The sequence below is a fragment of the Bombina bombina genome, chromosome 6 (assembly GCF_027579735.1).
Source record: "Bombina bombina isolate aBomBom1 chromosome 6, aBomBom1.pri, whole genome shotgun sequence".
NCBI classification, from domain to species: domain Eukaryota; kingdom Metazoa; phylum Chordata; class Amphibia; order Anura; family Bombinatoridae; genus Bombina; species Bombina bombina.
The window spans coordinates 815,868,454-815,883,392 of record NC_069504.1 but is presented as its reverse complement, the minus strand read 5'-3'; the positions used below and the strand labels follow the sequence as shown (position 1 = coordinate 815,883,392).

The 14,939-nt window shown below is 43.2% G+C and overlaps 1 protein-coding gene across 1 annotated transcript in view; it reads right to left on the bottom strand.

Annotated features, from left to right (window-relative positions):
* Nucleotides 1-14,939, bottom strand: part of CACNA1A (calcium voltage-gated channel subunit alpha1 A) — a 632,851-nt gene that overhangs the window by 247,135 nt on the left and 370,777 nt on the right. The window lies entirely within an intron of this gene.

Genomic DNA, 14,939 nt, shown 5'->3' with positions numbered 1-14,939 from the left:
AAATTTAGAAAATGTATGTAAGGAAGACCAGGTAGCCGCCCTACAAATCTGATCCATAGAGGCGTTATTCTTGAAGGCCCAAGAGGAAGCCACTGTTCTAGTTGAATGAGCCTTAATCCTCTGAGGAGGCTTATGTCCTGCTGTCTCATAAGCTAAGCGAATAATACTCCTCAACCAAAAAGATAAGGAAGTGAACAAGGCCTTCTGCCCCTTACACTTCCCTGAATAGGCAACAAACAAAGGAGAAGCCTGTCTAAACTCCTTTGTAGCCGGAAGATAGAACTTTAAGGCTGAACCACATCCAAATTATGAAGTAACAGTTCCTTCAAAGAAGAAGGATTAGGACACAAGGAAGGAACCACAATCTCCTGATTGATGTTGCGATCTGAAACAACCTTAGGAAGAAAACCTAACCCAGTAAGAAGAACAGCCTTATCAGCATGAAATACTAGGTAAGGAGGCTCACATTGCAAGGCAGCCATTTCAGAGACCCTGCGTGCCGAAGTAATGGCCAGTAGAAAAAGAACCTTCCAAGACAGTAATTTAATGTCAACTACATGCAGAGGCTCAAACGGAGCCTTCTGCAAAACTTTAGCAACAAGATTTAAACTCCAAGGAGGAGTGCTAGATCTAAACATAGGCTTGATTCTAGTCAGAGCCTGAACAAAAAACTGAACATCTGGAAGCTCAGTGAGCCTCTTGTGCAGTAAAACAGATAGGGCTGAAATCTGTCCCTTAAGGGAGCTAGCAGAAAGGCCCTTCACCAGACCATCCTGGAGAAAAGAAAGAATCCTAGAAACCCTGACCTTATGCCAGGGAAATCCACGCTCTTCACACCAGAATAAGAAAGTTCTCCACACCTTATGATAGTTGCGACAAGTAACCGGCTTACGAGCTTGAATGAGAGTATCAATAACTCTCTCAGAGAAACCCCTCTTGGCTAAGACTAAGCGTTCAATCTCCACGCAGTCAGCCTCCGAGAATCTAGAATTTGATGAACAAAGGGACCTCATTCCAGCAGATCCCTGCGACAAGGTAACCTCCATGGAGGAAATGAAAACATCCCCACTAGATCCGTGAACCACATCGTTCACGGCCACGATGGAGCAATCAGTATCACTGATGCCCGCTTCTGCTTGATGTGGGCCACTACTCGAGGAAGGAGGGGTAATGGTGGAAAAAACATAATTTATGTAAGAACTTACCTGATAAATTCATTTCTTTCATATTAGCAAGAGTCCATGAGCTAGTGACGTATGGGATATACATTCCTACCAGGAGGGGCAAAGTTTCCCAAACCTCAAAATGCCTACAAATACACCCCTCACCACACCCACAAATCAGTTTAACGAATAGCCAAGAAGTGGGGTGATAAGAAAAAAGTGCGAAAGCATCAAAAATAAGGAATTGGAATAATTGTGCTTTATACAAAAAAATCATAACCACCACAAAAAGGGCGGGCCTCATGGACTCTTGCTAATATGAAAGAAATGAATTTATCAGGTAAGTTCTTACATAAATTATGTTTTCTTTCATGTAATTAGCAAGAGTCCATGAGCTAGTGACGTATGGGATAATGACTACCCAACATGTGGATCTTTCCACGCAAGAGTCACTAGAGAGGGAGGGATAAAATAAAGACAGCCAATTCCGCTGAAAAATAATCCACACCCAAAATAAAGTTAAAATTTTATAATGAAAAAAACTGAAATTATAAGCAGAAGATTCAAACTGAAACAGCTGCCTGAAGTACTTTTCTACCAAAAACAGCTTCAGAAGAAGAAAACACATCAAAATGGTAGAATTTAGTAAAAGTATGCAAAGAAGACCAAGTTGCTGCTTTGCAAATCTGATCAACCGAAGCTTCATTCCTAAACGCCCAGGAAGAAGAAACTGACCTAGTAGAATGAGCTGTAATCTTTTGAGGCGGAGTTTTACCCGACTCGACATAAGCATGATGAATTAAAGATTTCAACCAAGATGCCAAAGAAATGGCAGAGGCCTTCTGACCTTTCCTAGAACCGGAAAAGATAACAAATAGACTAGAAGTCTTTCGGAAATTCTTAGTAGCTTCAACATAATATTTCAAAGCTCTAACTACATCCAAAGAATGCAATGATTTCTCCTTAGAATTCTTAGGATTAGGACATAATGAAGGAACCACAATTTCTCTACTAATGTTGTTGGAATTCACAACCTTAGGTAAAAATTTAAAAGAAGTTCGCAACACCGCCTTATCCTGGTGAAAAATCAGAAAAGGAGACTCACAAGAAAGAGCAGATAATTCAGAAACTCTTCTGGCAGAAGAGATGGCCAAAAGGAACAAAACTTTCCAAGAAAGTAATTTAATGTCCAAAGAATGCATAGGTTCAAACGGAGGAGCTTGAAGAGCCCCTAGAACCAAATTCAAACTCCAAGGAGGAGAAATTGACTTAATGACAGGTTTTATACGAACCAAAGCTTGTACAAAACAATGAATATCAGGAAGATTAGCAATCTTTCTGTGAAAAAGAACAGAAAGAGCAGAGATTTGTCCTTTCAAGGAACTTGCAGACAAACCTTTATCCAAACCATCCTGAAGAAACTGTAAAATTCTCGGAATTCTAAAAGAATGCCAGGAAAAATGATGAGAAAGACACCAAGAAATATAAGTCTTCCAGACTCTATAATATATCTCCCTAGATACAGATTTACGAGCCTGTAACATAGTATTAATCACAGAGTCAGAGAAACCTCTTTGACTAAGAATCAAGCGTTCAATCTCCATACCTTTAAATTTAAGGATTTGAGATCCTGATGGAAAAAAGGACCTTGCGACAGAAGGTCTGGTCTTAACGGAAGAGTCCACGGTTGGCAAGAGGCCATCCGGACAAGATCCGCATACCAAAACCTGTGAGGCCATGCTGGAGCTACCAGCAGAACAAAGGAGCATTCCTTCAGAATCTTGGAGATTACTCTTGGAAGAAGAACTAGAGGCGGAAAGATATAGGCAGGATGATACTTCCAAGGAAGTGACAATGCATCCACTGCTTCCGCTTGAGGATCCCTGGATCTGGACAGATACCTGGGAAGTTTCTTGTTTAGATGAGAGGCCATCAGATCTATTTCTGGAAGTCCCCACATTTGAACAATCTGAAGAAATACCTCTGGGTGAAGAGACCATTCGCCCGGATGTAACGTTTGGCGACTGAGATAATCCGCTTCCCAATTGTCTATACCTGGGATATGAACCGCAGAAACTAGACAGGAGCTGGATTCCGCCCATACCAGAATTCGAGATACTTCTTTCATAGCCAGAGGACTGTGAGTCCCTCCTTGATGATTGATGTATGCCACAGTTGTGACATTGTCTGTCTGAAAACAAATGAACGATTCTCTCTTTAGAAGAGGCCAAGACTGAAGAGCTCTGAAAATTGCACAGAGTTCCAAAATATTGATCGGTAATCTCACCTCCTGAGATTCCCAAACCCCTTGTGCTGTCAGAGACCCCCATACAGCTCCACAACCTGTAAGACTTGCATCTGTTGAAATTACAGTCCAGGTCGGAAGAACAAAAGAAGCCCCCTGAACTAAACGATGGTGATCTGTCCACCACGTCAGAGAGTGTCGTACAATCAGTTTTAAAGATATTAATTGAGATATCTTTGTGTAATCCCTGCACCACTGGTTCAGCATACAGAGCTGAAGAGGTCGCATGTGAATACGAGCAAAGGGGATCGCGTCCGATGCAGCAGTCATAAGACCTAGAATTTCCATGCATAAGGCTACCGAAGGGAATGATTGTGACTGAAGGTTTCGACAAGCTGATATCAATTTTAGACGTCTCTTGTCTGTCAAAGATAGAGTCATGGACACTGAATCTATCTGGAAACCTAAAAAACTTAATTTATGCTTACCTGATAAATTTATTTCTCTTGTAGTGTATCCAGTCCACAGATCATCCATTACTTGTGGGATATTCTCATTCCCAACAGGAAGTTGCAAGAGGACACCCACAGCAGAGCTGTAATATAGCTCCTCCTCTAACTGTCATAGCCAGTCATTCGACCGAAAACAAGCCGAGAAAGGAGGAACCATAGGGTGTAGTGGTTACTGCAGTTTAAATTTAAAAATTACCTGCCTTAAAATGACAGGGCGGGCCGTGGACTGGATACACTACAAGAGAAATAGATTTATCAGGTAAGCATAAATTAAGTTTTCTCTTGTTAAGTGTATCCAGTCCACGGATCATCCATTACTTGTGGGATACCAATACCAAAGCTAAAGTACACGGATGAAGGGAGGGACAAGGCAGGAACTTAAATGGAAGGAACCACTGCCTGTAAAACCTTTCTCCCAAATATAGCCTCCGAAGAAGCAAAAGTATCAAATTTGTAAAATTTTGAAAAAGTATGAAGCGAAGACAAAGTCGTCGCCTTGCAAATCTGTTCAACAGAAGCCTCATTTTTAAAGGCCCAAGTGGAAGCCACAGCTCTAGTGGAATGAGCTGTAATCCTTTCAGGAGGCTGCTGTCCAGGCTAAGCGGATTAAGCTTCTTAGCCAAAAAGAAAAAGAGGTTGCCAAAGCCTTTTGACCTCTCCTCTGTCCAGAGTAGACAACAAACAAAGCAGATGTTTGACGAAAATCTTTAGTAGCTTGTAAGTAAAACTTTAATGCACAGACCACGTCCAGATTGTGTAACACAAGGATGGAACCACAATCTCTTGATTGATATTCTTGTTAGATACCACCTTAGGTAAGAACCCAGGTTTGGTACGCAGGACTACCTTATCCGTATGAAAAATCAGATAAGGAGAATCACATTGTAAGGCAGATAGCTCAGAGACTCTACGAGCCGAGGAAATAGCTACCAAAAAAAGAAAAAAGAACTTTCCAAGATAAAAGTTTATCTATGGAATGAAGAGGTTCAAACGGAACTCCTTGAAGAACCTTAAGTACCAAGTTTAAGCTCCATGGTGGAGCAACAGGTTTAAACACAGGCTTGATTCAAACTAAAGCCTGACAAAATGCCTGAACATCGGGAACATCTGCCAGGCGCTAGTGCGAAAGAATAGACAGAGCAAAAATCTGTCCCTTTAAGAAACTAGCTGACAATCCTTTTTCCAAACCTTCTTGGAGAAAAGATAAAATCCTAGGAATCCTGACCTTACTCCATGAGTAACCCTTGGATTCACACCAATAAAGATATCTACGCCATACCTTATGGTAAATTTTCCTGGTGACAGGCTTTCGTGCCTGTATTAAGGTATCAATAACTGACTCGGAGAAGCCACGCTTTGATAAAATCAAGCATTCAATCTCCAGGCAGTCAGCCTCAGAGAAATTAGATTTGGATGGTTGAAAGGACCCTGAAGTAGAAGGTCCTGTCTCAGAGGCAGAGACCATGGTGGAAAGGATGACATGTCCACTAGATCTGCATACCAGGTCCTGCGTGGCCACGCAGGTGCTATCAGAATCACTGATGCTCTCTCCTGCTTGATCTTGGCAATCAGTCGAGGGAGCAGAGGAAACGGTGGAAACACAAAAGCCAGGTTGAAAGACCAGGGCGCTGCTAGAGTATCTATCAGTGTCGCCTTGGGATCCCTGGACCTGGATCCGTAACACGGAAGCTTGGCATTCTGGCGAGACGCCATGAGATCCAATTCTGGTTTGCCCCAACGGAGAATCAGTTGTGCAAATACCTCCGGATGGAGTTCCCACTCTCCCGGATGAAAAGTCTGACGACTTAGAAAATCCGCCTCCCAGTGCTCTACACCTGGGATATGGATAGCTGATAGGTGGCAAGAGTGAATCTCTGCCCAGTGAATTATTTTTGAAACTTCTAACATCTCTAGGGAACTTCTTGTTCCCCCTCGATGGTTGATGTAAGCTACAGTCGTGATGTTGACCAACTGAAATCTGATGTACCTCAGAGTTGCTAACTGAGGCCAAACCTGAAGAGCCTTGAATATCGCTCTTAGTTCCAGAATATTTATTGGAAGGAGAGACTCCTCCTGAGTCCACGATCCCTGAGCCTTCAGGGAGTTCCAGACTGCACCCCAACCTAGAAGGCTGGCATTTGTTGTTACAATAGTCCAATCTGGCCTGCGAAGGTCATACCTTTGGATAGATGGACCCGAGATAGCCACCAGGGAAGAGGATCCCTGGTCTCTTGGTCCAGATTCAGTTGAGGGGCCAAATCTGTGTAATCCCCGCTCCACTGACTGAGCCTGCATAGTTGCAGCGGTCTGAGATGTAAGCGTGCAAACGGCACTATGTCCATTGCTGCTACCATTAAGCCGATTACTTCCATACACTGAGCCACCAAAGGGCGCGGAATGGAATGAAGAACCCGACAGGAATTTAGAAGCTTTGATAACCTGGACTCCGTCAAGGTAAATTTTAATTTCTACAGAATCTATCAGAGTCCCTAGAAAGGAAACTCTTGTGAGTGGGGATAGAGAACACTTTTCCTCGTTCACTTTCCACCCATGCGATCTCAGAATGCCAGTACTACGTCCGTATGAGACTTGGCAATTTGGAAGTTTGACGCCTGTATCAGGATGTCGTCTAAATAAGGGGCTACTGCTATGCCCCGCGGCCTTAGGACCGCCAAAAGCGACCCTAGAACCTTTGTAAAGATTCTTGGGGCTGTAGCTAATCCAAAGGGAAGAGCTACAACTGGTAATGCCTGTCTTGAAAGGCAAACCTGAGAAACCGATGATGATCTTTGTGTATCGGAAAGTGAAGATAAGCATCCTTTAGATCCACTGTAGTCATATATTGACCCTCCTGGATCAGTGGTAGGATGGTACGAATAGTTTCCATCTTGGACAGAACTTTGAGGAATTTGTTTAAGATCTTTAGATCCAAAATCGGTCTGAAGGTTCCCTCTTTTTTGGGAACCACAAACAGATTTGAGTAAAAACCCAGTTCCTGTTCCTCCTTTGGAACTGGATGGATCACTCCCATAACTAGAAGGTCTCGTACACATTGTAAGAATGCCTCACTCTTTATCTGGTTTGCAGATAATTGTGAAAGGTGAAATCTCCCTTTGGGGGGGGGGGGGGGCTTTGAAGTCCAGAAGATATCCCTGGGATATAATTTCCAACGCCCAGGGATCCTGAACATCTCTTGCCCACGCCTGGGCGAAGAGTGAAAGTCTGCCCCCTACTAGATCCGTTACCGGTTAGGGGGTCGTTCCTTCATGCTGTCTTAGAGGCAGCAGCAGGCTTTTTGACCTGCTTACCTTTTTTCCAGGTCTGGTTTGGTCTCCAGACCGTCTTGGATTGAGCAAAACTTCCCTCTTGTTTATTATTAAAGGAAGTTGATGCCGCACCTGCCTTGAAGTTTCGAAAGGCACGAAAATTAGACTGTTTGGCCCTAGATTTGGACCTGTCCTGAGGAAGGGCACAACCTTTTCCTCCCGTGATATCAGCAATAATCTCCTTCAAACCAAGCCCGAATAGGGTCTGCCCCTTGAAGGGAATGTTAAGTAGCTTAGATTTTAAAGTCACGTCAGCTGACCATGATTTAAGCCATAGCGCTCTGCGCGCCTGTATAGCAAAACCAGAATTCTTAGCCGTTAGTTTATTCAAATGAACAATGGCATCAGAAATAAAATAATTGGCTAGCTTAAGTGCTCTAAGTTTGCCAAGTATGTCATCCAATGGAGTCTCTACCTGTAAAGCCTCTTCCAGAGACTCAAACCAGTACACCGCAGCAGCAGTGACAGGGGCAATGCATGCAATGGGCTGTAGGATAAAACCTTGTTGAATAAATATTTTCTTAAGGTAACCTTCTAATTTTTTATCCATTGGCTCTAAAAAAGCACAACTGTCCTCGACAGGGATAGTAGTACGCTTTGCTAGAGTAGAAACTGCTCCCTCCACCTTAGGGACTGTCTGCCATAAGTCCCGTGTGGTGGCGTCTATTGGAAAACATTTTTCTAAAAATAGGAGGGGAAGAGAACGGCACACCTGGTCTATCCCATTCCTTATTAATAATTTCTGTAAACCTTTTAGGTATTGGAAAAAACATAATTTATGCTTACCTGATAAATTCCTTTCTTCTGTAGTGTGATCAGTCCACGGGTCATCATTACTTCTGGGATATTAACTCCTCCCCAACAGGAAGTGCAAGAGGATTCACCCAGCAGAGCTGCATATAGCTCCTCCCCTCTACGTCACTCCCAGTCATTCGACCAAGGACCAACGAGAAAGGAAAAGCCAAGGGTGAAGTGGTGACTGGAGTATAAATTAAAAAATATTTACCTGCCTTAAAACAGGGCGGGCCGTGGACTGATCACACTACAGAAGAAAGGAATTTATCAGGTAAGCATAAATTATGTTTTCTTCTGTTAAGTGTGATCAGTCCACGGGTCATCATTACTTCTGGGATACCAATACCAAAGCAAAAGTACACGGATGACGGGAGGGATAGGCAGGCTCTTTATACAGAAGGAACCACTGCCTGAAGAACCTTTCTCCCAAAAATAGCCTCCGATGAAGCAAAAGTGTCAAATTTGTAAAATTTGGAAAAAGTATGAAGCGAAGACCAAGTTGCAGCCTTGCAAATCTGTTCAACAGAGGCCTCATTCTTAAAGGCCCAAGTATAAGCCACAGCTCTAGTGGAATGAGCTGTAATCCTTTCAGGAGGCTGCTGTCCAGCAGTCTCATAAGCTAAACGAATTATGCTACGAAGCCAAAAAGAAAGAGAGGTAGCAGAAGCTTTTTGACCTCTCCTCTGCCCAGAGTAAACGACAAACAGAGAAGACGTTTGTCGAAATTCCTTAATTGCCTGTAAGTAAAATTTTAGAGCACGGACTACATCCAGGTTGTGCAGTAGACGTTCCTTCTTCGAAGAAGGATTTGGGCATAAAGAAGGAACAACAATCTCTTGATTGATATTCCTGTTAGTAACTACCTTAGGTAAGAACCCAGGTTTAGTACGCAGAACTACCTTATCCGAATGAAAAATCAAATAAGGAGAATCACAATGTAAGGCTGATAACTCAGAGACTCTTCGAGCCGAGGAAATAGCCATTAAAAATAGAACTTTCCAAGATAACAACTTTATATCAATGGAATGAAGGGGTTCAAACGGAACGCCCTGTAAAACATTAAGAACAAGGTTTAAACTCCATGGTGGAGCAACCGTTTTAAACACAGGCTTAATCCTGGCCAAAGCCTGACAAAAAGCCTGGACGTCAGGAACTTCTGACAGACGTTTGTGTAACAGAATGGACAGAGCTGAGATCTGTCCCTTTAATGAACTAGCGGATAAACCCTTTTCTAAACCTTCTTGTAGAAAAGACAATATCCTAGGAATCCTAACCTTACTCCAAGAGTAACCCTTGGATTCACACCAATATAGGTATTTACTCCATATCTTATGGTAAATCTTTCTGGTAACAGGTTTCCTAGCCTGTATTAAGGTATCAATAACTGACTCAGAAAACCCACGTCTTGATAAAATCAAGCGTTCAATTTCCAAGCAGTCAGCTTCAGAGAAGTTAGACTTTGATGTTTGAAGGGACCCTGAATCAGAAGGTCCTGTTTCAGAGGTAGAGACCAAGGTGGACAGGATGACATGTCCACCAGATCTGCATACCAAGTCCTGCGTGGCCACGCAGGTGCTATTAGAATCACTGATGCTCTCTCTTGTTTGATTCTGGCAATCAATCGAGGAAGCATCGGGAAGGGTGGAAACACGTAAGCCATCCTGAAGTCCCAAGGTGCTGTCAGAGCATCTATCAGGACTGCTTCTGGATCCCTGGATCTGGACCCGTAACGAGGAAGCTTGGCGTTCTGTCGAGACGCCATGAGATCTATCTCTGGTTTGCCCCAACGTCGAAGTATTTGGGCAAAGACCTCCGGATGAAGTTCCCACTCCCCCGGATGCAAAGTCTGACGACTTAAGAAATCCGCCTCCCAGTTCTCCACTCCCGGGATGTGGATTGCTGACAGGTGGCAAGAGTGAGACTCTGCCCAGCGAATTATCTTTGATACTTCCATCATAGCTAGGGAGCTTCGTGTCCCTCCCTGATGGTTGATGTAAGCTACAGTCGTGATGTTGTCCGACTGAAACCTGATGAAACCCCGCGTTGTCAACTGGGGCCAAGCCAGGAGGGCATTGAGAACTGCTCTCAATTCCAGAATGTTTATTGGCAGGAGACTCTCCTCCTGACTCCATTGTCCCTGAGCCTTCAGAGAATTCCAGACGGCACCCCAACCTAGAAGGCTGGCGTCTGTTGTTACAATTGTCCAGTCTGGTCTGCTGAATGGCATCCCCCTGGACAGATGTGGCCGAGAAAGCCACCAAAGAAGAGAATTTCTGGTCTCTTGATCCAGATTCAGAGAAGGGGATAAGTCTGAGTAATCCTCATTCCACTGACTTAGCATGCACAGTTGCAGTGGTCTGAGGTGTAGGCGTGCAAAGGGTACTATGTCCATTGCCGCTACCATTAAGCCGATTACCTCCATGCATTGAGCCACTGACGGGTGTTGAATGGAATGAAGGGTGCGGCAAGCACTTTGAAGTCTTGTTAACCTGTCCTCTGTCAGGTAAATCTTCATTTTTACAGAATCTATAAGAGTCCCCAGGAAGGGAACTCTTGTGAGTGGAACGAGTAAACTTTTCTTTTCGTTCACCTTCCATCCATGTGACCTTAGAAATGCCAGTACTAACTCTGTATGAGACTTGGCAGTTTGAAAGCTTGAAGCTTGAATTAGAATGTCGTCTAGGTATGGAGCTACCGAGATTCCCCGTGGTCTTAGTACCGCCAGAAGAGCACCCAGAACCTTTGTGAAGATTCTAGGAGCTGTAGCCAATCCGAATGGAAGAGCCACAAACTGGTAATGCCTGTCTAGGAAGGCAAACCTTAGGTACCGGTAATGATCTTTGTGAATCGGTATGTGAAGGTAAGCATCTTTTAAATCTACAGTGGTCATGTACTGACCCTCTTGGATCATAGGTAAAATTGTCCGAATAGTCTCCATCTTGAACGATGGAACTCTTAGGAACTTGTTTAGGATCTTTAAGTCCAGGATTGGTCTGAAAGTTCCCTCTTTTTTGGGAACCACAAACAGATTTGAGTAAAACCCCTGTCCCTGTTCCGATCGTGGAACTGGGTGGATTACTCCCATTAACAAGAGCTCTTGTACGCAGCGTAGAAACGCCTCTTTCTTTGTCTGGATTGTTGACAACCTTGACAGATGAAATCTCTCTCTTGGAGGAGAGTATTTGAAGTCCAGAAGGTATCCCTGAGATATTATTTCTAGCGCCCAGGGATACTGGACATATCTTGCCCAAGCCTGGGCGAAGAGAGAAAGCCTGCCCCCCACTAGATCCGATCCCGGATCGGGGGCCCTCAATTCATGCCGTTTTAGGGGCAGCAGTAGGTTTCCTGGTCTGCTTGCCCTTGTTCCAGGACTGGTTAGGTTTCCAGCCTTGTCTGTAGCGAGCAACAGCTCCTTCCTGTTTTGGTGCAGAGGAAGTTGATGCTGCTCCTGCTTTGAAATTACGAAAGGAACGAAAATTAGACTGTCTAGTCTTAGATTTGGCTTTGTCCTGAGGCAGGGCATGGCCTTTACCTCCTGTAATGTCAGCGATAATCTCTTTCAACCCGGGCCCGAATAAGGTCTGCCCTTTGAAAGGTATATTAAGCAATTTAGACTTAGAAGTAACATCAGCTGACCAGGATTTTAGCCACAGCGCCCTGCGTGCCTGAATGGCGAATCCTGAATTCTTCGCCGTAAGTTTAGTTAGATGTACTACGGCCTCCGAAATGAATGAATTAGCTAGTTTAAGGACTCTAAGCCTGTCCGTAATGTCGTCCAGAGTAGCTGAACTAATGTTCTCTTCCAGAGACTCAATCCAGAACGCCGCTGCAGCCGTGACCGGCGCAATGCATGCAAGGGGTTGCAATATAAAACCTTGTTGAACAAACATTTTCTTAAGGTAACCCTCTAATTTTTTATCCATTGGATCTGAAAAGGCACAGCTATCCTCCACCGGGATAGTGGTACGCTTAGCTAAAGTAGAAACTGCTCCCTCTACCTTAGGGACCGTTTGCCATAAGTCCCGTGTGGTGGCGTCTATTGGAAACATTTTTCTAAATATCGGAGGGGGTGAGAACGGCACACCGGGTCTATCCCACTCCTTAGAAACAATTTCAGTAATTCTCTTAGGTATAGGAAAAACCTCAGTACTCGTCGGTACCGCAAAATATTTATCCAACCTACACATTTTCTCTGGTATTGCAACTGTGTTACAATCATTCAGAGCCGCTAACACCTCCCCTAGTAATACACGGAGGTTTTCCAGTTTAAATTTAAAATATGAAATATCTGAATCCAGTTTTGGATCAGAACCGTCACCCACAGAATGAAGTTCTCCGTCCTCATGTTCTGCAACCTGTGACGCAGTGTCTGACATGGCCCTAATATTATCAGCGCACTCTGTTCTCACCCCAGAGTGATCACGCTTACCTCTTAGTTCTGGTAATTTAGCCAAAACTTCAGTCATAACAGAAGCCATATCCTGTAATGTGATTTGTAATGGCCGGCCAGATGTACTCGGCGCTACAATATCACGCACCTCCCGAGCGGGAGATGCAGGTACTGGCACGTGAGGCGAGTTAGTCGGCATAACTCTCCCCTCGTTGTTTGGTGAAATTTGTTCAATTTGTACAGATTGACTTTTATTTAAAGTAGCATCAATACAGTTAGTACATAAATTTCTATTGGGCTCCACTTTGGCATTGCAACAAATGACACAGGTATCTTCCTCTGAATCAGACATGTTTAACACACTAGCAAATAAACTTGCAACTTGGAATACAATTCAATTAAAAACGTACTGCGCCTTTAAGAAGCACAGAAAATCTATAACAGTTGAAAATTAATAAATTGAAACAGTTATAGCCTCAATCCTTGTAAACAACACAACTTTAGCAAAGGTTTAATCCCAATAGCAAAGATAACAAATTCTGAAAGCAGGAAACAATTACAGAATAAACGTTTTTTATCACAGTCAACTATAATTCTCACAGCTCTGCTGAGAGAAATTACCTCCCTCAAAATAAGTTTGAAGACCCCTGAGTTCTGTAGAGATGAACCGGATCATGCAGGGAATACAATGAGCTGCTGACTGAAATAACTGATGCATAGAAAAGGCGCCAAAAAACGGCCCTTCCCCCTCACACACAGCAGTGAGAGAGAACAGAAACTGACAGAAAAAGATTAAGCAACTGCCAAGTGGAAAAATGGTGCCCAAACATTTATTCACTCAGTACCTCAGCAAATGAAAACGATTTTACATTCCAGCAAAAACGCTAAACATAATTTCTAGTTATTAAACAGCTTTATGTACTTCTTACAGTGTAATTCTAGTGAAGTACCATTCCCCAGAATACTGAAGTGTAAAGTATACATACATGACATTATATCGGTATGGCAGGATTTTCTCATCAATTCCATTGTCAGAAAATAAAAGCTGCTACATACCTCTATGCAGATTCATCTGCCCGCTGTCCCCTGATCTGAAGTTTACCTCTCCTCAGATGGCCGAGAAACAGCAATATGATCTTAACTACTCCGGCTAAAATCATAGCAAAAACTCTGGTAGATTCTTCTTCAAACTCTGCCAGAGAGGTAATAACACACTCCGGTGCTATTTTAAAATAACAAACTTTTAATTGAAGATATAAAACTAAGTATAATCACCATAGTCCTCTCACACCTCCTATCTAGTCGTTGGGTGCAAGAGAATGACTGGGAGTGACGTAGAGGGGAGGAGCTATATGCAGCTCTGCTGGGTGAATCCTCTTGCACTTCCTGTTGGGGAGGAGTTAATATCCCAGAAGTAATGATGACCCGTGGACTGATCACACTTAACAGAAGAAACATCAGTACACACCGGCACTGCAAAGCATTTATCCAGTCTACAAAATTTCACAGTCATTCACAGTCATTCAGAGCAGCTAAAACCTCCCTAAGTAACACGCGGAGGTGTTCAAGCTTAAATTTAAATGTAGAAATATTAGAATCAGGTATCTTTCCTGAGTCATTAACATCACCCACTGACTGAAGCTCTCCCTCCTCAGCTTCTGCATATTTTGAGGCAGTATCAGACATGGTTCTTAAAAGCATCAGTATGCTCTGCATTTTGTCTCACCACAGAGCTATCTCGCTAACCTCTAAGTTCAGGTAGTCTGGCTAATACCGCTGACAGTGTATTATCCATGACTGCCGCCATGTCTTGTAAAGTAAACGCTATGGGCGCCCTAGATGTACTTGGCGCCATTTGAGCGTGAGTCCCTTGGGCGGGAGTCAAAGGGTCTGACACGTGGGGAGAGTTAGTCGGCATAACTTTCCCCTCGTCAGATTCCTCTGGTGATAAATTTTTTTAAAAACAGAATATGATCTTTATTGCATAAAATGAAATCAGTACATTTGGTACACATTCTAAGAGGGGGTTCCACCATGGCTTTTAAACATAATGAACAAGGAGTTTCTTCTATGTCAGACATGTTTATACAGACTAGCAATGAGACTAGCAAGCTTGGAAAACACTTTAAATCAAGTTAACAAGCAAATATAAAAAACGGTACTGTGCCTTTAAGAGAAACAAATGTTGTCAGAATTTGAAAAACAGTGAAAAAATGCAGTAAATCAAACGAAATTTTTACAGTGTATGTAATAGGCTAGCAGAGCATTGCATCCACTTGCAAATGGATGATTAACCCCTTAGTTCAAAAAACGGATCAAAAAAACGAAATAGACTTTTTTTTTTTTTTTTTTTTTTTAACAGTCACAACCAACTGCCACAGCAAGCTGTGGTCCTACCTTCCCCAATAAACGACTTTGGAAAGCCTTTGAGCCCTTTAGAGATGTCCTATATCACATACAGGGGACTCCTGAGGGAAGCTGGATGTCACAGTTTGTAATTTTAACTGC